Source organism: Bombyx mori, chromosome 10 (assembly GCF_030269925.1).
Source record: "Bombyx mori chromosome 10, ASM3026992v2".
Lineage (NCBI taxonomy): Eukaryota > Metazoa > Arthropoda > Insecta > Lepidoptera > Bombycidae > Bombyx > Bombyx mori.
The window spans coordinates 13,836,738-13,863,508 of record NC_085116.1 but is presented as its reverse complement, the minus strand read 5'-3'; the positions used below and the strand labels follow the sequence as shown (position 1 = coordinate 13,863,508).

General features: G+C 35.3%; 1 protein-coding gene across 13 annotated transcripts in view; it reads left to right on the top strand.

The window, feature by feature from the left end:
• LOC101741553 (rho GTPase-activating protein 21) overlaps positions 1-26,771 on the top strand; it is a 453,498-nt gene that overhangs the window by 407,446 nt on the left and 19,281 nt on the right. The gene's annotated exons all lie outside the window — the stretch shown is intronic.

Genomic DNA, 26,771 nt, shown 5'->3' with positions numbered 1-26,771 from the left:
GGCCATCAATTATTGTTATGTTTTTTTGGTTTAATTACTAAATAACCGTGAATTGAGGTCGTATGGGCTTGTCTCTGACCTTGAGGAGAGACGTCTCAAGCCTTAGTAAATGCTATATCACGTCACCAGTAATAAGTTGCCTGAAATTCTGTTAGACTTTATCTTATTCAATCATTTTAAACGGCATTAAAAAATATTTTCTATCCTCTACCTTCAATGCTCGCCGTACTCGAGGGTGAAAAAGACAACTTAAACACGGATAGAAAAAAACCCGTGCAAAATGATACCGGTATTCATTCAGTACATCAGTCTTCCAATTTGCACTACCGGCGATCTTAAGGCTTCAGGTTAAGTGTCAATTTGCTACGCGCTAGGGTTCGGAATAAATAAAAATTCTACCGAATTACAAGTTAATACTGTATTAGCACTTAGAACACCTAAAACACTTCACAAACGCTTTAAAATTCTCAATTCGCTTCTTCCACTTCGCTTCAGGTGATCCGTTCGCTGTTTTGCTTCGAGCAATTCCGATTACTAACTAACTACGTGCCATCTTTGCAACGCTTTTGTAGCCGATACCACATCCCTAGAATTATCGAGAATATTCCACACAAGTCGAGTATTGTGTTTCCGCTATCTGACAATAGATGGCGTTGTACTTCTCTAACGTTATACTAGATCCTTCGGTATTCATTCGACTATTCGGCGATGATGGCGTTACTGTACCTGAACCTAATATGTAGTCCAGGAGCTCGAAATGAAATTAGCTCCAATTTAAAAAAAAAACATAAAGGAAACCTAATAATTTTTGCAATTTAAAACTTTATCGTGAACAAATAATTCAACGTCCGTTGTTTTTTTCTACGATAATTCTTGAATATTTATTTTACAATGTTGAATTACTTAAGCAACACACATATTAATATTAATTCAATTAGAATAATTTAGCTAATTTAATTTCCGCTGTATATACAAGAAGGTTGTGCTATATTATCGCAAAACTGCATAGCTTCCGTCGAATAAGATTAAATTTAATTAATCGAGGCTATTCTGTATACATTTAAAAGTTGTATGCCTGTTGCAACATTAGGAACAGCGTGTTTAAATTTTTTATTAAATTATGCTGTAGCTTAAGCAAAGCCTACCATGTATAATGTAAATACAGTAGGTACATGTTGCCGATACGCATTACATTTAGAGAAAAAAGTCGTTTGTCCATATTTTATTAAAAACGATACGACATCAAAATTAGACACAAAATATCCCAAATCGATTGGGCAGCCCTAAAATACATATAATCTAAAATTGAAACCTTCAGCGCAAAAGTGGCCGAACCCAAAATTGTTTATATTCGCGCTTATATATTGCAATTTATTTAAAACATAATAAAATTTAATGCGCTGACTGCCTCAATTGATATACAGAATTTCCCTTTTGTAACTGTAGCTAGCCAGACGAGCTTACTCCCTGTGTGATTTTAAGTGATTACCGGCAATAAACTTTATATCATAAGACATGACAATTTCAATTGCAAAACCGCTTAAAATCAGAGTGCATATTTATTCCCGGGACAAAATAAGCGGGATTTTACTAACTTCTCGTACATGTTTGAAACTGACTACCAGTAAGTATAATATAAATGTATCGATATTTCAAAGCAATGTATTAAAACATACCCACGAACGCACTTTGCTGCTGAAACAAAGAAAAAAATTCTACATTAAATTACTGATCTGATACTGATACAGATTCTCAATAATCAACAAAATATTTTTATCCTTTTAATATACTCACGCAATAAAATTGTACTAAAATATTGTCTATTTCAAATTAAAGACGATTTCATCTATCGTTTGACATTAACGTCACTACCCAGCCTCGGCATCGCCTAGCGTCAATGTAGTGAGAGTTTCGGCTTTCAATCAATCTATGTAAATAAAAATTAATTAATACGTGAAGCAAAAACTTTGTATCCCTTTTTACGAAAATTGCGCGGGCGGAGGAGTATGAAATTTTCCACACTTATAGAGAATAAAAAGAAGAAGTGCACAATGCAATTTTTTTTTTAAATAAGGCATGTAAGATACATTAAATCAATAAAGAAAAAATTACACACACTACATACCATGTATTTGACGCACACACGCATGCATACTATTTATTGTCAAACTTTTGTTCTTGACGTCTGTGGTCAAATTGAGATTAAATATTGTTTGTCTTTGTTAATATTTTTTATTGTGTAGTCTTGGCGAAATTTGTAATTATAGAAGTATAAAATACAATCATAATAGTTTACAAACTTACAATTCCAATTAATTATAGTCGAATTTCGACTACCGCGGGACCACTAGTAAAAAGTAATGTTTGTATATTTGTACTGGTCGCGTTCTTAAACCATTCATCCGACTGTAATAGAACTCGGTACAGGTATTGTCGGTATTCTATAGAAGGTTGGCCATATGCTTGTCATCCTACGAAGGTAATAAAAAAAAGGTATAGTTTCAAGAAATTTGATGTTTTTCACACAATTAATGATATTCTGAGCGCGATCGAGTTTTATTGCATAATAATGTACTGTTACCATACGAATGATTACGATAGGCTTTTCATACAGCCCATACGGTTATAAAAGATTTGCATAGAAAGTCTTATGCGATACGGTAACAATAAAATAACAAACGCGTTATTGAATCCTACAGAAAAAAAAACGGTATTACAAATTTGAATCGATATTTAATCACCACCAAAAAGCAATCATTCGATTGAAAGTGAAAATCGTTATAATCCTTTGTGTTCACGAGAACATATTCGGATCATAACCCAAACGAAATATGTACTTTCGCTTTTAAAAGCGAAAAGTACGTCAGTAAATCATTTTATTCGTGTAAAAAACATAAGGCTGTCAAATTCGCGAGCCCGTAACGGAGATAAATTATGTGTAGGTCTTCTTAAATACGCAAGAATTTATGTGAACGGTGTTCCAACGGAGTAGTGATTTTTTGCTATAGAAATTTAGGATTTCAGTGAAACAGATAAAGTTAAAAATTGTGTGCGAAATATGATCATGTATGATGATCATGTATATTTATGTAATTTTGAGTTCAAAAGCTTTAATGCAGTCGCACATAAAAAAAACCAAATTTTTTACGAAATTTGTTTTACATTTTTCTATTACTTTTTACTAGCGATTGCTTTATTAGCTTTTACTAGTGATACGGCGTTTTGTAAGCCCGCACCGATAGGTACCACCACTCTGCCTATTTCTGCCGCGAAGGTTTACGGTTTGAACGGTAGGGCTGTTGTTATACTGCAAAAAGTGAGACTCAGGACTTATGTCTTAAGGTGATTGACAACTTTCACACTGTCGATGTCCACGGGCTCGTTATGATATTAATAAACTAAAATCTTAAAAACCATGTCGCGATGTTAATAAATATATATTACCAAAAGAAGAGGAATAGTGTCAGTTGACTTGACAGTCGGGCCGTGGCAACCTTTGAAAATGCCATGGTGACTGATGACGCAACATCCGGTTAGGGGCAACCCGAGACTATTGTCGTTAATGACCTGAGCTAGGAAATATTAATGGTATCTCTAAGTCCATCCTAAGTCCAAATTCTTCCTCCTAAAACGGACGATATCGGCACGACAAAATCGGCACGCCAAAACACAATCTGACCTCGTAACAAATGTAATTTACACGTGTAAAATATTCAAAAATACACAAGAGTAACGATATTGAATTTGTGAAAAATTCGTCGAAAGCGTTATCAATTAAAAGTTACGCTTACATTTATAGCTGCAATAAAACCCGACTAAGTAATGCTATTATAATAACCAATGTTGATGCGTTTTATTGAAACCACACAACAGAGTGTAAACGATTGTTACATTAAAACTATAATAATATTTGCAATACAAACGAAATACGGCAATTTCGGTAATTCAACGGCATACCGAAAATATGAAAAGCAGACATTCCGAGTATCGGACAAATCGGGAATACGGTAATGATTCAGGTACATTTAAGCACCGAATACCATGGGACATAAAAAAAACAATTTGGTTCGAGCGTTCGGAGGGCGGGCGGAGCTGATTTCCCGGCCGAGGGAAAACGCAGGCAATCGACACTCGCGCCGCTGACGCCAAAGCGAACGCACGCGAGACCCAACACAAGTAGACGCGTACACACACCACAACCCTTTAACGAGAATCTTTCGAACCAATCGAATCCAAAATACAATGGTGAGGCTTTAAGTCGCGTACGTGTTTTCGTTAAATAATTTGACAAGTGTTGGCCGGTGTAAAGTGCGAAATGACTTTGGATAGGGTTGAAAACTTGGCCGGCAAAATCCAGCCGGCCACTTCGGTGTCCTGTCTGTCACAATGCCAGAATATTTTCGGGAAGAGGCTTAAGCGATGGGGCTCTACAGGATCATGGGTGAGCAACTTTATACAACTTAATTTGTATTGTTGAATGTGCTTGGGGAAGTTTACTGGTTAGAACGTATTTTGAGTTAAGACTGATTGCTACCACCGTTCTGTAGTTGCGATAAAATAGTCTCATTTTAGTTTAAATTGTAGATATAGCAGATATTCGAATCTAAATGAGACTTCCGCGTCTCAATGTCAGCAGTAAAATATTCATGATGGTGAATGTACCCAATTCGTAAAAAAAATGTATATGAAGAACTCTGCTAATCTGGTGTGACATATATGTGACAATGGACTCCGATTTCCCTGCAACCACTGATTCGTTCCATCCATGCCAAAAGTAAACTAGAATTTTTCAAAACATAAGGAAACCATCATAATGTCTCGTAAGTGTAATAAAAAAAACACGTCATTTCGGATCCTCCTGATCCACTGACGGTGCTTTTAGGTACCTCAAGCACCGGTCATCGTTCTCGTCGAACCCGTCGCTTGCGACGAAGGGCTCGACGAGTAAATTAACCCACAGACACAGCCCACTGAGTTTCTCGCCGGATCTTCTCAGTGGGTCGCGTTTCCGATCCGGTGGTAGATTCTGCGAAGCATGGCTCTTCCTAGGGTTTCGTGTTAACAACGTCGTCAGGTTTGAGCCCCGTGAGCTCACCTACTAGTTAAGGTTATGCTGAAATAGCCTCTCAAGGCTATCAGCTTAGGTAGGAAAAAAAAGTAATAAAAAACCATAAAACTATGATCCTATTAAAATTAGTCCTTGAACTGAAATGTCCTCGAACTGGATTGAAACTAAATATTTGGTCACGCATGTATCACGATTCGGACGCGTGATAGGAAAGCCTAGTAAGGCTGTGTACAAAATTGCAGGGGGGTTGGTTGGGTAAGTGACGGGCGCGTGTTCGTCACGTGATCGTTCCGTCTGAGCCATGACGACCACACCAATACAATTAGCCGTTTTCTTTTATGCGAAACCGAAAAAAAAAAAGTTAATGTGTTTACGAAAACGCAAATTTCGAAATAATTAAAGAATCGTTGAGAATTTTCGTTTGTTTTTTTTTTTCGTTTCCTTGGAGATTGTTCTTTCGTTATAAATATTTAACCTATAAATGAAGTTTTAAACATTTCAATTAAGGCCACTCACACAGAGACCGCTTAAGGCCATCCACCGCTAATGCAACTATCATAATGATAATTATTAAAAAACAAACTACATTGAACTTATCTTCGATCCACCACTAAAACCGTTCTTTCGTTATTGCAAAAAAGAATGCTACGGAAAATCGCACTATCAATCATTGTACAGTTTTAATGTTAGCACTAAAGCTATTTCAAGATATACACAGATAACTTAAAAAAAAAAAAAACAATTTGCACATTCAAGACATTTGACATATCTAATAAAACCAATAAAATAATAATAACATTATTTTTTTTGAACGATTACTGCGCATCTAATGATTAACATATCGCATTAAGTGTAAACTTGAAACTCATAAAGCACATTTCGCAATGAAAGATCAAATCAAGTGTTGTCAGAGTAAGCATTGTAAAAATTAATATTATGAATTGATAAACGAAGTTTTTTTTGGGTAGTGAATACGAATAATTGACCTATTTTGTAATCCGTCACTACAGATAACTAAAGGCATTTAAACTATTGCCTGCTATTAAACGTGATACCTTAGTCTTTCTTATTTGGCACAAAGAGCTGTGTACTTAGTAACGAATTAAATTTCATCGCAAATTTTTGTTCTAAAATTTAAAATTTATTTGTATATATCTTCATATGTATATATATATTTATTTAAGTACGAGTATTTGTATCTATAAATATTATGTATATTATATATACACATGCTTAAGTATCTAATAATTATCACTATAACACTGCACCTACCAAGGTTCATCTCTGCACTCTCCTAAGGCAGACTGTCAGAGAATGCCTATGGCATTAAGTCCGCCTTTATACTGTCAAGTATATCACGACATAGTATAAAACAAAGTAGCATTCCCTGTCCCTATATATGCTTAAATCTTTAAAACTACGCAACGGATTTTGATGCGGTTTTTTTAATAGATAGAGTGATTGAAGAGGAAAGTTTATATGTATAATAACATCCATTAAATAGTGGAGAAATTAATAATAAATTACAGTTTCCAAAGCGAAGCGAGGGCGATTCGCTATATAGCTATAAATAAATAAATTAATAAATTCAAAAAATCATTCAGGTCACATTCAAAACGTTCCACTTTTTTTTAAAGTTAGCAAATAAGTGTGCATTCCTGACCACCTCCGTACCCGGGTCTATGGCAGGACCTTGCTCCGAACGTTGGAACTGGTCCGAGCAAACTGGTCGCGAGAGACCAGGCGGGCGGACGACTTTTACCTAAGTTCGAAGCTGAGCGCGAATATCGTATTCGTGAACACGTCTGCCTGCAAATTTGAATCCAGGAACAAAGCTTCCTATCGAATACATGTAGGTAATACGTTGTAATAATAAAAGTAAGTAATAAAAAAAAACTAATAGAAATCCCTATGGCTTCGTCTAATATGAATTGGAATCGAATTTTGTACACAATAAATCGGTTATTGAATTTTTGCTCTTCACAATTAGTTATATAAAATTCCCATCAAAATCTGTTCTGTTGTTTCAGCGATTACAAAAATAGAACAAAAAACATTACAAAAAAGTTTTCTTTGTTAGAAGGACTAATCTATACAGTTTCATAGGCATCTAATAAAAACTATAATTTTAGCATCACAAATAGATTTTTTTTTTTTCATATGTTAAACATTTGTGAAACAACGCAGCAAAATTCTATCTATATCGACAATGAGTTATAGAGGACGTTCGCTATTCCGATGCCCAATAAAAAAAAATCGTGCACAGATTATATAAAACGTCATAAATCAAACGTCAGTTAACATGGATGCGTTCAGGATTAGCTAATTACATGGTCGCGTAACATAAACATCTTTCCGAACGAACCTTGACATATTAGTCTTGCAGCGCCGCGTTGGCGTTCGTTTTTATATTTATAACTAAATTTACGAGTGGTACTAGTTAAAAATAACCGCAATTGTGTTGTGTCACAGCATGTGCGGGTAAACGTACCGTATTGAATGTTTTCGTTGTTTTTGTTCGTCGGTTAAGATTAAATTAAATTGTGTAGTATAATGTTGTGCTCCCATTAAAGTTGTCGTAGCCTAAAGAATCCAACCAGAGACCCGGAGCGGGACCAGTTTGCCGTGAAGGACTAAATCCCTTCGAAATACTGATGTGGAAGGACGTGGGAACCCACCACAATTACATCCCAAGAGAGTCATGGACAGAGAAACATTTAAACTGTTTCAAGGCCATGACCACGACCCTCAGTAATGAGGAAACCGACGCAAGGAGGAGGAGGAGGAGCCTAAAGAAAGCACTATGGTCGAATGTACTCGTAACGCTTCGAACCGCCAGACCTGGAAGCGCATTGCCTGGAGGGCGGTTGGCGGGAGCATGGGCGACCTAACTGGTCCTACTGCACATACAGCGTCAACGCAACCACGACCACTCTGACAAGAGTGTCCGACTGAGAAGAAGCCTAAAGAATAAGAGACCTGGTACAGTCGTATCCGAATGATGCGACAGTGGCATTTCTGAAATCCAACAAGGAGGTAGTGGTTTTCTTTGTGAAACTTACATAATTAACATTTATCAAATTTTCTTCTTCTTGCCCTTAACCCACAATGTGAGATCAGCGCCCAGTGGCACCTTTTTCCATTCAAGCCTATCATACGTCTACACTCACACCCTTATTTCGCATATCCTCTTTGACACAGTCCATCCAAATCACTCAAGGGAGGGTGCTCCCATTAACGTCTACTTTTCTACCCAGGCTCTTTTTACCGCCTTGCGTACTTCTGCCACAAAGCGTTCGTTGGAGCCATGGAACTCTTGTCTCAAGGTGAGTGACGGCATTCGCTTAATGATGCCTATCGGCTCCGGTAACCACTAACACCAGGTGGGCTGTGTGCTCATCCACCCGTCTACGCAATAAAAAAATACTTGGTATTCTGTAAAGCTTTTTGGAATAGTGCGTATTACCATCATGTCCTTTGCGTCCAGGAATTAAAAAAAAAGCTAACTATATGACAACGAATTCACGCATGTTAAACAGAACTAAAGCCTATACCTAAATATATATCTATTAATTTGACCTCGTTCCAGTCATAACATTTATTGCTAGAAAATCTAAGAAAAACCGAAAATCTCGTTAAATTGTATTCGCGGATTTAGGAATCGACCGCGACTTATATATCCCGTAAGTCCGTTAGGGTTACAAGACTAGGTCGTGGTTGCGGTTTCTGTTAGTATCTCTACACGTAATACGTGTATATAATTATTACGATTTATCCGGTCACCGTCCTCGCCGAACCCGTCGTCGCTTGCGGAATAAGTAGGAAAAAAAAGATTTATAATGTCTTTTGCTTCATTGGCAGTCTTTCGGAGTGCTTAAATTTATATTATAGGTATTAATTGCAAATCAGTGAATTTGGCAAGCAGTTTTTAAGGAAAAGCCGTGCGCTATGATACCTTTACGTTTCTTTTTAAACTTTGTCAATCGAGAAAAGCTGCCAAGCAATAATAGACGCTATTTACCCTTCACTAAACGCTTGATACTCAACAGGACTCTATTAAGTGTTATAAGTGCCCAGTTCGTAGTAATCAAACCAAAATGTCACTCGTTTACAAACTGTATTCTATTTTATCTAAAAAAAATAATTCAGTATCGATTATAGATGCTTACACAACAGCTGTTTACACAATACACATTCCTTACGTATCGTTATCTGCATAATTTGTTCAGGTGTTACCAAATTTGACCCTAAAATATCGCTATCCGAAAATTCCTCAATAATTCGATTACGTTGTTTTTTACAGCCATGGACGAACATAGAAGCTCATGGTCCAATTGATTTGAAACAAAAGCGCCTAGTTGTTTCATAAGATACAATAGACTTTATTATTACTTATTAAAAATCTTATCTTCATTGTCAGTGCCTGAGTGTAAAATTCCTCAATGCTTCAGTGCTATCTGGTTTTATGGAAAAATTCTGGTAGTCCGGTGACCTTCTCATCATCAAGACGGGTGAGAGAGCTCGAGGACTAAGCCTGCAGGGAAACATATACTGTACCGTGTCCCTAATCCCTAATCCTTCCTTATATCCTTCAATATCGCTTGCGAGAATTTCGGGACAGTGTTGGGGATTTAGCGAATCCAAATAGCCAAAATCTAAACAGAATATCCACTATTTAAACTTTTAGGCTTTCGCACTCTTAGAGCATGAGGTCACTAGTTTCATGAAGAAGAGTCTTCAGATCGGATAACAGCCAGGTTCGTTTTGACCTTATACAGCCATATATCATGTGTACCATTGAAAAATCCAATTTAATTAAAATTTTTATGAAAACTATCGCTTGAACAAAAAAATCCCTTAAAGCACTGCTTTGATCAAACCTAATTGGATAACATAATTATAATTGGTTCTTAAATCCATTTACTTCGACAAGGTCTCCTTCTGACGTCACTACCGATTGCTCAACTACTGTCTTAAATATGGAACTAAAACTAAATGCAAATTTAAGTAAACATTTCGATTAAATTCATATTTAATTTTAATCGTTCATAATTAAAACTAGGTACTTTAATGGTTAATGTCGCGCGTTTTTTTTATTGTAATTATTGTGTTGTATTTGCTGCGTGCATTATTTCCGACATTTCTAATACTTTACAATTTTCTTTGTCACGAACAAGTAATGTCGCATAGGAAATAAAATTTATGGAGGGTAAGGAGAACCGTCCCTGTGCGTAAAAAGTGTCCGTTAAAATCTGCTAAATAAGGGTTCCGCTACAGTAGCAACCGGGTAAATTTAAAAAAAGGCGCTGATAGTTATTAGAATAAGATAGAGAAATAAAAAAGGACGAACTAACTGTAAGCACTACAAAATCACAAAAAGTATTTTATTTAAAGCTGATAAGAAAATGCAATCGATGTCTTCACGTTTTATCACAGAAATAATTTTAGGTTATATTGACGAAATTAGTTTGGACTATGTAAACATGGAGGTCTTGTGTATTACACTATCACTAACTACTCTAGTCATTAAATATATTAAATTTCCTAACTCAGCATACTTCAATCAGTTAACAACCGCTCCATTCATATCCATACCCTGTGCCTACGCTAGCACCATTCTGGAGGATTTTTGAACTGTTATTTAGTGCTGAAAGCGGGACACTTTTTCAAGCTTCTTCCATATGAGACGGTTCTCCTTACCTCTACCGTCCATAATAAATTTAAAAAAAAACTCTTCTTGACATTTACGTTTCATTTCACACAGAACAAAGTAATAGTATCTTGGGATCTGGCAGTTCAATCTTTTATAATAGCTTAAAATTTAAGGCACATTAAACAAATATAACACATCATTTTTTTATTACGATAACGTGCCGCATATTTTGTATCGCATGCAAACAGTATTTATCTACATGCATTGCGTTGTGCGCTGTTAAAGGGATCGCTATCTCCTTAACGTTGCAGAACAAAAGAAACCTAAACTACATATACAGGGTGGTTTATTTACAAAAATAATTATGTTGACTATTTATTAATTTATTAAAAGAAAGAAATCTTTATGAATTAGGGATCTTTCTGTTTTAAGGAGAGTAGTTACTGGAGTCTATGGGCAACACAACGCTAACGCCCCTACCAACTCCGAAAAACGAGGTGGAAATTTCAACTCAATTGGAATTTCGGTTAATTCGGGAATATTCTGCAACAGATATAGATAATATTTTGGACAATATTTCAGAGCACGGCTTGAAGCAAGAAATATTTAAACAAAATAATTGTTGAGACTCTTAAGTACAGGAGGATGATGAGATTAGTTGTGTCGTGTCTAAAATATCACTAGTCTACCTCTAACCGTGGATGTCGTAAAATGCGACTAAGGCACTCACTCGGAGAATGTAAGTGAAACACTGCTCTATATAGAGTTATAACAACGTACTGTGATCACCTTAGCGTATCGTAAGCTAACACGGGTAGATACCACCATCCTGCCTAGGTTCTGCCACAAAGCAGTAATGCATTCCGATTTAAAGGATGGAATGGCCTTTATGCCCAATTGAAATTTGGATCGGCGGATGGCGGCAATTACATTGGGACGTCAGTGAGTTCAGGTAACCACTTGACACTATTAATCCACTCAAAAAATTAATATAAACTTATGGACGCATACCTGTGTCCGTATTGGCTAAATTATTATCAAATTGACAGCCGGTGCCAAATGACCAGAGTTCCTTAATAGTCAGTATTGGTTTTTGTTTGTCGTTTCGGATGAGTTATCGCTTTTCACAACTCTTCGGAGCGCGGGTCGACCCTAATATTTACCGAGGACGACCGATGGATGCATTGTGATGCAAACACATGTATATAATTACACCCATACAGTGCACCGTACCGTGAAATGGAAACTTATAATTGCTTATTAATGTGTCTAATCAAATTATATACTTTTTTAACGTTATTATTCGTGAAGAAGACGTATTTATTACACGTTCTTTTTATTATACTTTTTCAATGGATTACGTACAGTAATTGTTTATTACATTTACGCCATTACGGATGCGGTACGCGATTGATTATAGACTTTATAACATTATTTTTTTTATCGTGGAATTTGGTCCGATTTGTGAAATCAGCAGTCAGTGCGTGCTCATGAAAATCATTTAAACAACAACCTAGTTTAAATATGTTTCAAAGTTAATCCTGGTTAAAGGTCGAATTAAGAAAATTTAAAATAACAACGTATTGAAAAAGTCATGGAGCTTCTATCAGACTTTTTCTTTGCTTCACAAGTTACAAAGAGTTTTCGTAAGCCAACAACTAAAATATATGATACAGACAAAATATACAGATAGATGAACAGGCCAATTAATAGCAGTAATAATATTTCGTATACAAATTGGTAAACAGAGCATTTCAAACAATTTCAGATAGTAAAATGCTTAACTCAGAATTCACTACAAAAAAAAAACTATTCTGAACAATAAATAACCAACTGTCACAACATTGTGTCAGTTTTAAAATGCTTCGAAATATTAGTAAAAAAAAAACAGAAAACACGTTCTCTAGTTGATTTAAATTCAGAAGGTGAAAGGTTAACGAACTTTTAAAAATGGCGACCCTATCGGTAAGTACATACTGTAGATGTTGATATTTCTAAATTCAAAGCCCCGATATATTTTATCGTCCTACGTTTTATTCAATATTCTCAAATGTTTCATGCAATAAATATTGTCTATTGAATTTCGAAATAAACTTTAGTCACGAACGACTTTTCAATTTTAATACAGATATAACTTTTTGTTTTTTATTTGAATAAATTAACAATAGCGTGTTTCTCATTTACTGCCTTGAACTTATCGACACACTGATATAAAAGAAAAGAAGAGTCATCTGGCCTTGTAAGCTTTTTGATGAGGTCATACGACTATGATAAGTGCGGAATGGGCGCGAGATGACAGCTGAGGCACAGACTGCCTATCAAAACAGTCAAGGTTACAATACCATTGGTCTTATTACAGAAATAAAACATTAATGTATATTTTGTTCATGTTAACATGATATCTCAAGGCTGTTGTGGGGATAGGCTATTATGAAAATACTTTTGGGTGAGTCGTATTTCGTTGCTCAATAGTATGAGAAAAACGTACTATGTGTGATATATGTTTAGGCTGAATAGTTAAATTCTACTGCCTAATATTATCCTGATGACAGACTCTAGGGAATGTCACCGCAATGAATCACTATTAATTTACAAACGATGATTCCTTCGTCAATTCAAACAATAAAATAAAACGACAAATCGCCCACGAACTTCAAAACTATAACAATGCGTCAAAAATGCCGCATGTCACCGAAAACGGAGCCTGGTTGCGCGCGCGCCATTCTTTTATTAATTATCGTGGCCAATTCAGTTGAGGATATGACGCCACGCCGGCGGCCCGTGCGTGACCCACCTGCAAATCGATCCTGCGTGCACGCAATGGGCATCCATCCTTGAATCGTTCGACTTAGGAATTGGATACTCGTATTGTTGCACGTGTGCCAAAACATGTTTGAATACAAATACACAAACAATAATTTTCTTACCAGAGTGCTAATACTGTTTCATTTTTCCTACCTATGCTAATAGCCTTGAAAGGCTATATCAGCGTTACTCTAGCGTGTAGGCGAGCTCTCTGGGCTTTATATTAGAGATTTAAAAAATTGAAACTACCAGTGCTCCGATTTCAAATACAGTAACCATTCACTTAGAGACTCAAAGAGTTTACAATAGCCAATTTAGCGAAGAACAATTTTAATGAAAACAAAGGTCATGGTTAAGAAAAACGTTATTTCCTAAATTATAACTGCACTGTATTCTCACGTAGTGCCAATAAAGTAGTGACTGTTTATTCCATGCTTTGTTCCACGAACGATTCCAAACAGTTTTCTAAGACCTCTAAACACTTCGATGGCTATAATTTTATTGTCTTTGGTTTTTACGCTTTTACTTTTACGGTAATTGTCGTCCGTGGCTAATAATAACTTTAAAGTTTCTCAAAACGATATAAATTTTAAAAAGGGCAATAAAAAATGCAAGACCAAAACGTTAATTTAGCTTTAACATAAAAAGCCATAACTAGGTAGTAATAGTTGCTCAAGATTTTAGGAGCACGTTTTATTGTTAATTTTGTAACATAGATGTCGTCACTTTCGCTCCGTTTGACACCATTGACGTGTCATGTCATTTGAACAATTAAGACTACATAATATTCAATACGTGTACATATACATTTACACAGCTTTCGTTCTATTATCGATTGATCGGTAATACTGAATAAATTTTTATATTGCTACAGCATATCTGTTAAAGCGCGTTCTAAATTTGACATGTAATATTACCTAATGCGTCTTTAAACAGTAAATGACATTTAAATGTCAAATTCTGCGGTGTTTCCGAAGACTGCGTTATATAAAAAAAAGGACATAAATCTTTAGTTTCAATACAATTTGAGTAATAAAATTATTCCAAATTTTGAGTTGAGAAACTTTTCAAAGGACATTTTTGTTTTTATAAAATACAAATAATTAACAAAACTTTTCTAAATAGACCGGTTTTAATTTCAACGTCTCATTTTACTTTTAAATCGGCTTGTAGTCTATTTGAAGGATGCAATTTTTGCCTTTAACAATGTTGTTATATCTATATATTAATACGTGAAGCAAAAACTTTGTATCCCTTTTTACGAAAATTTCGCGGACGGAGGAGTATGAAATTTTCCACACTTATAGAGAATATAGGGAAGAAGTGCACAACGCTAATATTTTTTTTTAAATAATGCATAAAAGATACATTAAATCAATAAAGAAAACATTAGGTACACACACTACATACCATGTATTTGACGCAATAAATAGTATGCACACACGCATGCATACTATTTATTGTCAAACTTTTGTTCTTGACGTCTGTTGTCAAATTGAGAATAGATTAAATATTGTTTGTCTTTGTTAATATTTTTATAGTGTAGTCTTGGCGAAATTTGTGATTATAGAAGTATAAAATACAGTCATAATGGTGTACAAACTTACAATTCCAATAAATTATAGTCGAATTTCGACTACTGCGGGACCTCTAGTATATTGTTACTGTGTGTATATACAGTTTTACATATTAATAACTGGGCACTTGCAACTCAGATCTGTAAGTGTAACAGATAAAATCATAATCGCCTTTATACAATTCAAAGCTTATACATTTAAATGAACATGAATCGAAATACCGCAAATACGATGGACTTTTATACCTGAGTTTTATGTAGCCGCCAATAATATTGCCAAACTCTACTTGAATTTTCAAAGTGAGGATTTTTGAAAAAAAAAAAACATTTGATTCTCGATCGATTTACATTTTAACAGTATGTTACGAATATTGAGTGAGTTTTTATAGTTATCTGGCAAGCTTCGGATATTTCGTAAAAAAACATTAAAGTTATGTTTTATTTTTTTACTATGTGTGTGCCATTGACCCAATCCCTTTGACGAGCGATAAAATTTTTATTATATCGGATTATAGCGACATTTTTTTTAATAGTTCCTACCCTGATTTTTTTTTAAACTATAGTAGTAATTTTTATAGTAGTTATAAATAATTACGTCGTTTCGTCTATTTCACTTGCACAAACAAAACTTTTTCAAATTAATAATCATCACGAAATTTTTAAGTCGTCGTGGCCTGCAGGATAAGACGCCCGGTGCATTCGCATGCGCCTGTGCTGGTGTTCAAATCCCGCAGGCGGGTACCAAATTTTTGTAATAAAGCAACGTACTCAACAAATGTTGACGATTGACTGACCGCGTTTCGATTTGAAGAAAGCGCCAGCCGTTGTGCTTTACAAAGAAAAACTGAGAGCTATAACTCTAGTCTCAAGATTAGTGGTTGTTGATGTCTATTGGCTCCGGTAACCACTCAACACCAGATGGGATGTGAGTTCCTTCACCCATATAAACATTTTAAGATATAATCTCAAAATAATATATATCGACGCTTGAAAGGCAAACGTGACTAAGCGACAATAACTGCTTTGTAACTGCAAAAAAATTATATATCTATTAAAATCTTTTCAATCCTTCAGCTAGATTCGTTAAAATAGATTTTTTTTCAGGTATTTCTCAGCTATATTTCAAATTAATTTCAACTTTAAATTAGTCTACTGTAAAGTTCATGCATTGTCGCTTAGTCATGTTTGCCTTTCAAGCGTCGATATAAATTATATATTTTTTTAAACGCATAGAAATACCCTTTAACGTCAAGCTTAACCGTTTTAGAAACTTAACAATCTTGCACCGTTGATTCCTTCTGATTTCTATTTTCTATCTGCTGGAATGATCGCGGTCGTGTCAGCCGTCTGTTGCCATCAGATCTTTATCTCGTTTCAAACTCTCATAACATAGAAAAAGTACAACGAAACAAACAAACAACAAAATGATATTTTAATGTGGAAATGGCTAATGAAAATTATTTAACCATAAATAAAACTTCTTTTACGATTTAATATTGCAATATTTATTATCATTATGGCAATTCTGATATTTATAATATTAATTATCATTTAATATAATAACCAATAAAAAAGTGAGATTTAACCGTAAACGTAGTTTTAATATTCTCTATTACTCTTGAAAGCCGAAGAAAAATAATTTAACCTTATTTGTTGGGTGCAAAAGGCAAATTGAAATATTTATTAAAAACTGTAAAATTACAAACTGTAACTGTAAAAAAACTGTAACTGTAAAAAACTAACTGTAAAAAAAAACAATTTATTAAATACTGTTAAAATGATTATTTTGATTTCGCGTATAGAAGAAGAAGTATATCGCGTTTTTTAATAACGTAGCTTTATCTCAACGAAAAGCTCACTTCGACTCCTTGTGTGTAAACATGGGAGGTAACAGCTACAACACAATTTCCTTTCATAACAAAAGACCATCATTATTACCAACATATCAATCATTATAGAAATCGAAAATAGAATTAATTTCTGAACGTTGATTATCGGTTTATTTTTAAATTAACACAAACAAAACCTGAGGTAAAACGTGTACTTACTGTGGAGCCAGCGTCGGTCTGTCTGTCTGTCAGCCGAGTCTTCCGAGAATGCTGCGTGCAGGGCTGCCACGCAATTACACCTCATTAAATACATAATTTGTACATCCTTTTATAGTGCGGTTATGTAGTCTATTAACATTGCTTTCATAGTTCAGAAACTAATTACCCGAGAGAACGCTCCGTGAATTATCAGTTAATACGTATTTTTACTTAGACTTTTTATCATTTGTACTGCCCGTTGAAACATCGCAGAAAAATTTAATTAACTAATGACTTTTCTAACAATATTCGTCATTGAATTTTTGTTTTGTGTATTCCTAATTATTTTTTATTCATTTATAATAACAAAAATACAATGATAGTTTTGACACGTATATGAATTGGTAGCGTGAGTAATTCGACACCGAAGAAAACCGAATAGTGTATGGATTTCGTCGTAGATAATTCCACTATTCCCTTAAAGTCGCTCGTCGATCTTCGCGTATTTTATCAGGGTATGGCGGGTAGCCATCATACAACGCAAGATATTTGACAGATGCCTGAATCTCGCTTACGACATTTTCAAATTAAGCTCGCATATATGAGTCGACTATTATCAAAGCCGGCAATGTGACTTTTGGACAATTATTGGTAAATCAGAAAAACGAATTATTGACTTTGTATTCCATTGGCAGTCACAAAACTCTTCTGAACGACATCTTAGATAAATAACAGGTTAAGTATTAACCTTTATTTAATGCAGGTTTTGAACCGTATTCTTTGAAGGAGATGGATTATATTCAAATCAATCTGTATTGACATATCAATAATTTTTTTTTGTCCAAATGCACAGATTGCCACCTTTGATAATAGACGACTCATATACAAGTTCCGAACAACTACATTCGGACCGTCGGTCTACCGAGCAATATCACCCGCTCGGTGGAAGATCTTCCCTTTGTCGTTCAGCCTCCCAAAAGGGAATTAAATATTACTGCAAGTAAATTAACCCTGTTACAGTGTCGTTGGTCTTGCTATGCTATTTTAACTTGCCTCACTCTTGCGTCGATTGAAAACCCTAAAGAGTCTTCCTAGCTCATAAATGTTTTTGTATCACTTTCATTTTTAATTCTAAACTTGAGTTGTTGTTTATTCTGAAATTGTCTTAAGTTATTCATGTACTATATAAACATCGGAAACATAATTTTTTATAAACTTCAAGAGTTCAAGATTTATCGCATTTCCTTCTTCAAACGAGACTTTTAGGCAGACACTGTGCATTGCTGACGTCCAAGAGCTACGGTAGCCACTCACCATCAGATGGGTCGTACGCTCATCTGCCTACAAAAGCAATAAAAAAAATGTGTGCGTGTACTAGTGTACACACGTAAGAAGTGAAACTTGTTTATGGCCTTATTTTTCGAAAAATGATCTACATGCAACTTTCTAGAAATTGGTTAAATAAAGTTAAATTAGATAAAGTTTAAACAAAAGGATTTTATTATCATAGACATGAATACAAAAAAGTTAAATTAGATAAAGTTTAAACAAAAGGATTTTATTATCATAGACATGAATACAAAAAAGATGGCGCGTAACGGAAAAATGTGACGCGTAACCGAAAAATGTGACGGTAATTTTTTTTCCAACGCCGATAAAGAAGTTTCACTTCAAAAAATTGAAAAAAAACATCCAACATCCCTCACAGTTTATCCGTAATCAATCACAACAAACAGTCTCTCAAACCGATGCAGTCCACTTAATATTCAATTAAAAAGTCAATAAATTTCCTTTGAGTATAAAACGCATAAAGCCAGATGGCCGTAAATGCGTGTCCTACGAGACGACGAAAGCTCTCCGCAATACATCATCGTGCGCAAGTGCCGCGATTGTGACACATTTCGGCACTTAACAGACTTCAAACAAATTTATGCCGGGAGTCGTAAAGTTTCTTATAGAATTAAATAGGTCTTGTGGAGCATTCAGTAGAAATTTAATTTTCATCTGGAACCTCTATTTAAAAAAGAATAGTGCGTGCTTGAATATGTACACTATGAGAAGCACTTATATCGATAAATCGTTTTGTAACTGTGTTAATTAATAACTTATTTATAATCACTTTTAAATGAGGGTAGCATAAAATGCATATCTTTGTATAACAATAAATAGGTGTTTAAAATGAAAAGCCACCCGCCAATTGCATAAAAAGTTTCTCTGACTATTGAAATCAAAATTGACAATATTTAAAAAATATTAATAATTATGATTAAAAAAAAGGACACAAAAAAGTATTTTTTTCTGTTAATTCTTTTCCAGATAAATTACCGAACCGAAAAAGTATTTCCGACCGATAATTTTTTTGCATGTATCAAGTTATAGAAGTTTGTTAATGATAATACATATATCGTTGATATTGATAAGAATAACAAATTTAACGTCAACAAAGTTCTATACGTTTTCATACGTGCAAATAAATTATCAATCTATTGCTTACTTACTCATAAATTTACACTTAACCTATGGCATTCTGTGACCACATGGCGAGCGTCCGCGCAGACCGACCGTCTGCGTGCCGAGAAACACGCATACCTACACAATGTATTAATGTAATTGTATCATACTACCTTCATCTGTGTGTGTTGTGTTATACTACCTTCATATGTGTGCATTATATCATACTACCTTCATCTGTGTGCGTTGTATCATACTACCTTCATCTGTGTGCGTATCCAATCAGAGGTAAGGAAAAGTTCGCCGTTTTCAATTGAAGCATCTCAATATTACGCTATTAAACAGATGCAATCAATTCGTTACGAGAACAAGAAAGATTCCGAACAATTGTTTTAATCAACTCTTAAGGGTTAACTGTATCGAACAAAGTTATAAAAAAATCTTAATACAAACATAAATTGAAAGAGAATTGCTAAATATAGAAGATACTAGCCGTACTCGCTTGCTTCGTTTGACATTTAAAATTAACCTTATCATTTATTGTCATTTTTATTAGGGAGTCCAACACTCATATAAATATTAGCCTATCCATTAAGATCATGTATTTTCTACATGGATTCCAAGTTTCAAGTCAATCGGATGCATGGTTCAGTAGTTATAACGGAACATCCGTAAAAACCACTGTAGATTTGTATATTAGTATAGATTGGCGATGATTGTTTTTTTTTATCGATTCTCCTAATACATATGTAACGTCCATGATATTGTGTTGCAGTTCGCGTATCAAGCGCTAATGTCGTATGAGAGCGCAGCCGAAGTTGGTTTGTTACGTACGTACGTAAATAACATTAATTATAAATATAAAACGCTTCGCACTGTATTTGGGCATTAGTCACGGGAGTCGTTGGCCTCCGAGCGTCTGTGTAAATCTCTTGGTCGTTTACGATGCTCCTGAACGATTTATAAGACGGATCGTGTGTAGGTCAAGTTTCTGTTTAATTGCCATGTGAGGTTTATATCGATTTTTTTTCTTTTTCATTCGTTAAAATATACGGTTTTTTTAATAATGGTCCCCGGGGTAGACAGCGGTCAATCAAAAAAAAATTACGAAATCCTTCCATTAATTAAAGACAAACGGGCGCTACTTTGTTATGTCTGCTTAATCATGTCTGACGAACTAATACCTCTAGATCTTGATTACTAAAAATGATTATTTTGTGCACAACATTTTTTCTTACCTATGCTGATAGCCTTGAGAGGCTATTTCAGCTTCGCCTGACGTGTAGGTGAGCTCACGGGGCTCAAACCCAAAGTGTTGCTAACACTGGTCCTAGCTAGAGCAGTGCTTCGCAGAATCTACCACCGGATCGGAAACGCGACCCACTGAGAAGATCCGGCGAAAACTCAGTGGACTGTGTCTATGGGTTAATTTACTCGTGGACGGTGACCGGTGCTTGAGGTACCTAAAAGCACCACTAATGGATCGGAAGGATCCGTAATGACGTGCTTAGGGCGACGTAGATTGTTTACCATTCGCTCCACAGGATCGGGTATGTGCTGGACAACGATTAACCTCATAGAACACTCATGATCTAAATTTGCAGCCTGCACTATATCTGGGGAATTGCGTAACAAACAATAGGCAACGTCTTGTCTGTGCCCTAGTCATTGGTGATGTCCATGAGCGACCCCCCTACCATCAGGTGGGTCCCATGCTCGTCCGCCTCAACGGTAGTAAAAATAAAGTACCGTTCACAGAAAATAAGACTTGATTAATATACGAGCAGTTTATTCATCATGCATAATCTGTGCTATCCTGTACTTTCATTCATTCGAATAAACAAAGCGCACGAGACACATTGAAGACCAAAGAGAATTATCTCAACATATCCTGCAGCCAATGGCCTAGACTTAACGCAATGTTACTAGATTAGTAGAGATGATAAATCGAAATAAATAAAAAACTAAACGAAATTGCTAAATACATATGGTGTGGACCGCGTTAAATTTGTAATTATATACTAAATTGAGAAACGACTTATTTTTTTTATTTTCTAGAGACCACATATCGTCTTTTCGCATTAAAAGTGTACAATTTCCATAAATATTCATATACAAATAATTAAGTTAATATGCGGAATCATTTGGTATTTTTCTCATAAATACTGTCAAAAGAGCGTTGTTTAGTTTTTTTTTATTTACCTATGTTTTAACTACTATTAACAAAATTAATAAATAATTTTATCTTATTTTAAAAGACAGATAATGTAACTGGTAAAAAATAAAAAGTAAATGTTGCAAAGATGATTAATATTAAAAATATCACATGTGAAACCTTTGAAACACTCTCCTATAAAAAAAATGTGTGCGTGTACTAGTGTACACACGTAAGAAGTGAAACTTGTTTATGGCCTTATTTTTCGAAAAATGATCTACATGCAACTTTCTAGAAATTGGTTAAATAAAGTTAAATTAGATAAAGTTTAAACAAAAGGATTTTATTATCATAGACATGAATACAAAAAAGTTAAATTAGATAAAGTTTAAACAAAAGGATTTTATTATCATAGACATGAATACATGGCGCGTAACGGAAAAAAGTGACGCGTAACCGAAAAATGTGACGGTAAATTTTTTTCCAACGCCGATAAGGAAGTTTCACTTCAATTAGAAAGTTTTGATATTATACAGTCTTAATGCGAGGAGACGATATATAGCTCACATAATTCTCTGGTCGATGTACATATTATATCTGCAAAAAATATCCGTTTACGTAACGGTCGGCAGCAGCTTTGCTCTACTCCTGGCATTGCTGACGTCCAAGAGTGACGGTAGCCACTTATCATAAATTGGGCCGTATGCTCTCGTAATTTCGGTCTGCAATAATAAAAAAAAAACAAAAAAAAAAACAAAAAGGACAAACCAACAACCAATTCCCTGTTTATGCAACTACAAATTATAATACTACGTTAGTAATATAATTCTGACGAGTCGCGTTTATGCGGCGTATCTGGCAACACTAAGCTTATCCCACAATAGGCTATCTGTCTGTGCATACGTACGCTGACGGGGTCGATGTTCCGAAGCGCATCACACGTACATATAGAATTACTGGAAACACTACACTCTAATGAAAACATAAGGAAAATTGATTTTTACTGTGAAACGTGTTTCCTGTGTGTCTCATAATGAAAAGATTCATAAGTTCGTAAGCTGAGAAACGAAAAAATATATTATATGTATGAGCACGTAAATCTAATTTCAACAAATCATTTTGAAAATTTACACGTTAGGGTGAAGCTGTAATAGCCTCTCAAGGCAATCAGCATACGTAGGAAAAAAAAGTTTCTAACTATATTAATATGCAGGATTATGTAACTATAAAAACACTTCAAAGTGGTTTTTATTAATAGCCAATCTAAATGCTGCCAATGTAAAATTCCTAGACATGGCTTCTATGGATTATACAATGATGCTCCAACAATTTTGCAACTATGATATAGATCTGCACAAACTTAGACCCACCTACCCCACTACGCTTCCTGGTTCGTTCGACTTAGTCACACGTCGTTACGCGATGCGCTTTCACGCATTACTTAAACGTTAAAACAATTACGCCCACGTGCCGCATCCAGATGCAATGTTTCTACGTTCGATGGACTCATTCAATATGTGGGCGATAGCCAACTGTTCGCTTTCTATGTAATTGTGTGTTATTTTAAAGATATTTTGAAGATACTGATACTGAAGTGATTGGCAAATTAAAGAGTGGACGGTAGCGTGGTATGGACATGTGATGCGTAGAGAGGAGATGCCTGTGACTAGGAGATGTATGGAAATGGTAGTGTAAGGGAGAGAGAGAAGAGATCGACCGGATACGGACCGGACCGAAGACGTGGATATAGTGTGTGAATATGAGAGAGAGAGAGAGGAGTGAGTGTTGAGATGACGGCTGATAGAAAAGAATGGAATAGAAAAATGTGCCGACCCCATCTAGTGGGATAAGGTGGAGTCAAAGAAGAAGATTTTAAAGATACTAACGTAACTTGTAGACATCAAGTCCTGTACTCTGTTTTGTATTCCCTAGGCGGATGGACGATATCATGAGTCGACAGGTGTTATGTGGTCACCTATGAGTAATGGAGTTTCCATTGTATTATTTAACGGCCCTCCCATACTACCAATTGGATGACTTATCTGTGGCAGAAAGTCGCGCTAAAAAAAGCACGGTGACTATTCGGAAGTTACATGTTACATGTCAGTAATATAAGTAATAGTTATAAATGAATATAGTAAACGTAACATTAAAACTCCGGTTTTAAAGTAGTCTTTAATTATAACTGCAACAACAATTTACCTCTCTGATTTGATCTGAATCGTAATTCAATCGTTCATATTCGAAAAGTCTTATCCGGATTCAATGCATTTCCGATCTAAATGCACAATACTTACGTAATGTAAACTATGAATATAGATAAAATCGCGTTTTACGGACAGCAACGAACAATGATTTAACATCTAGATGTCGTAGCTTAAATTCTGTTCCGTATATCGGAGATCTGAATTAACTAGACTTTTTTTTAATTTATTGCTTCAATGGGTGGACGAGCTCAAGGCCCTCCTGATGTTAAGTGCTTACCGGAGCCCATAGACATCTACAACGTAAATGCCGTCACCTTGAGACATGAGTCCTAAGTCTCAGTTTTTACAGTACAACGGCTGCCCCACCCTTCAAACCGAAACGCATTACTCCTTCGCGGCAGAAATAGACGGGGTGGTGGTACCTAACCGTGCGGACACACAAGACGTCCTACCACCAGTAATGAAAAAAATACATTGTGAAAGTACTTAAACAACGAATTAAACTTACCAGAACTAACAAATTCAAAACAAAACATAAGTACCACTATCGATCTTCGGTAGTGAATATGCATCCCCTTTTTTAGTACAGTTGATGTAATTTATTTTTAAATATCCCAAAAATTTTGATGCCAAAAATTGCATTTCGAAAAAACAAATTGGCAACCCTACTCACGTGTCAGATATCATAGATTAGGTAACACGATGATCATTGAAAATAAAAGTGATTTCATTGTTCTATATTAATAGCCCGTCCGTCTGTACTGGGGGCGATTTCACTATTACGTTCAGCCAGTGATATATTGATAGCTACGTTTTAGGAAGTCAAAATCCATTAGTCAATTACTTAAAAGTCTTTGTTTTTGGCTCGCGTTCTTCTTGTAAAGGTTATTAGACGCAAAAAAATTTAACGCGTCATATCACGCGACTATTGGCGCTGCTTCTGATTTGTGTGCAAACGAAGAACTCTTCACCGCCAAATGGGAAACATTTAAAAAACGACAAACGCCACTAAAAGAGCTAACTTCAGACCTTCAAATTTTTTTACACTGCGCCCATTAATCACTATGTTTCCACTCGTCGATTCTTTTAATAGCAGTTATTGGCCTCATTAAAGAAGGAGTTCACAGATGTGGCCCACCCCAAACTCTCTCACTGAACTCCTCAGTCTCTTTCCCATATGACTAAACAACATACTCTAAATTATAACGACATAACAATAGGCATGGATTCGTAGTGACCACATCGCTGGCATTGTTACGCACAATCGTTTCTCTAATACATCCAATATACATATTATTGACGATACACACTCAAAACTTAATAATCCACTCAATTACGAACTATTTTTAACACAATAGAAATATGTGTTAAAGTTGTTTAATAGTTTTATTTCTGTATTAAAACTAGGCTGTTGTGGTTTTCGTTATTGATTCTCGACCGCATTGCGAAACCTAATAGAAAAATGTAGGTATGTAAGTACCGCATAATAAATAACAGTTCCTTCGTGAATCTTGTTCGTGTAATGCGGATCGGTTTTAGAAATAAAACAGCTGTTAGAAATGTTTCTATAGAAGACAATTTCTTTTTACCAATGATACGATATTAAAAATGTAAGCACGCTTTAAAATTAAATACCATAATTTAGCTAGCCAAAAGAAGATATGGATGGAGTGTGTGAATGACGATATGAGAGATAGAGGAGTGAGTGTTGAGACGATGACTGATAGAAGAGAATGGAAGAGAAAAATTAGCTGTGCCGACCCCACCCAGTGGGATAAGGTGGAGAAAAAGAAGAAGAATTTAGCTAACTTAAAAAAAACAGAATTTAAATGTATTTTTTTCATCACTAAATTTGTAATACCCAAAAGTATCTTGTACCAAAATTAGACGCGAACTAAAATAAACGTGCTCGATTTGCGAAAATACACATTAAGTACACCATTGACCTATATCTTGAACAATCGATTTAAGAACAGAAAATAACCCATAAACTATAAAATATCGATTTTGACGGCGAAAAAAAAAACAATAAAATCGATATTGCGATCTGTTTCGATTCCGATCCATCTATTCGTTACGTTGAATTACGTCAGGTACGAACGCGTCACACGCACATTTGGGTCAGTTTGTTAATACATTCATGTTTTATAACTCGTTATTTGGTCTATTTTTAAAAATGGAGCGTTCAGGTTGTTATCCTACGTCATTGTGTTAGAGAAAAACTGCAGGGACTAAGTTTGAAAAATAAACTTTGAATTGAAATTAGGTTCGCGATTTGTGTTGTACAAACAATTTATTTTTGTTCTTTAAATAGATGAAAGCGTCCTTCAAACTTTTTTTTTTTCAATTGACGATTCATATTATTTTTTTTTTTTTTTTTTTTTTTTTATTGCTTAGATGGGTGGACGAGCTCACAGCCCACCTGATGTTAAGTGGTTACTGGAGCCCATAGACATCCACAACGTAAATGCGCCACCCACCTTGAGATACAAGTTTTAAGGTCTCAAGTATAGTAACGACGGCTGCCCCACCCTTCAAACCGAAACGCATTACTGCTTCACGGCAGAAATAGGCAGGGCGGTGGTACCTACCCGCGCGGACTCACAAGAGGTCCTACCACCAGTAATTACGCAAATTATAATTTTGCGGGTTTCATTTTTATTACACGATGTTATTCCTTCACCGTGGAAGTCAATCGTGAACATTTGTTGAGTACGTATTTCATTAGAAAAATTGGTACCCGCCTGCGGGATTCGAACACCGGTGCATCGCTCAACACGAATGCACCGGACGTCTTATCCGTTAGGCCACGACGACGACGAATCGATA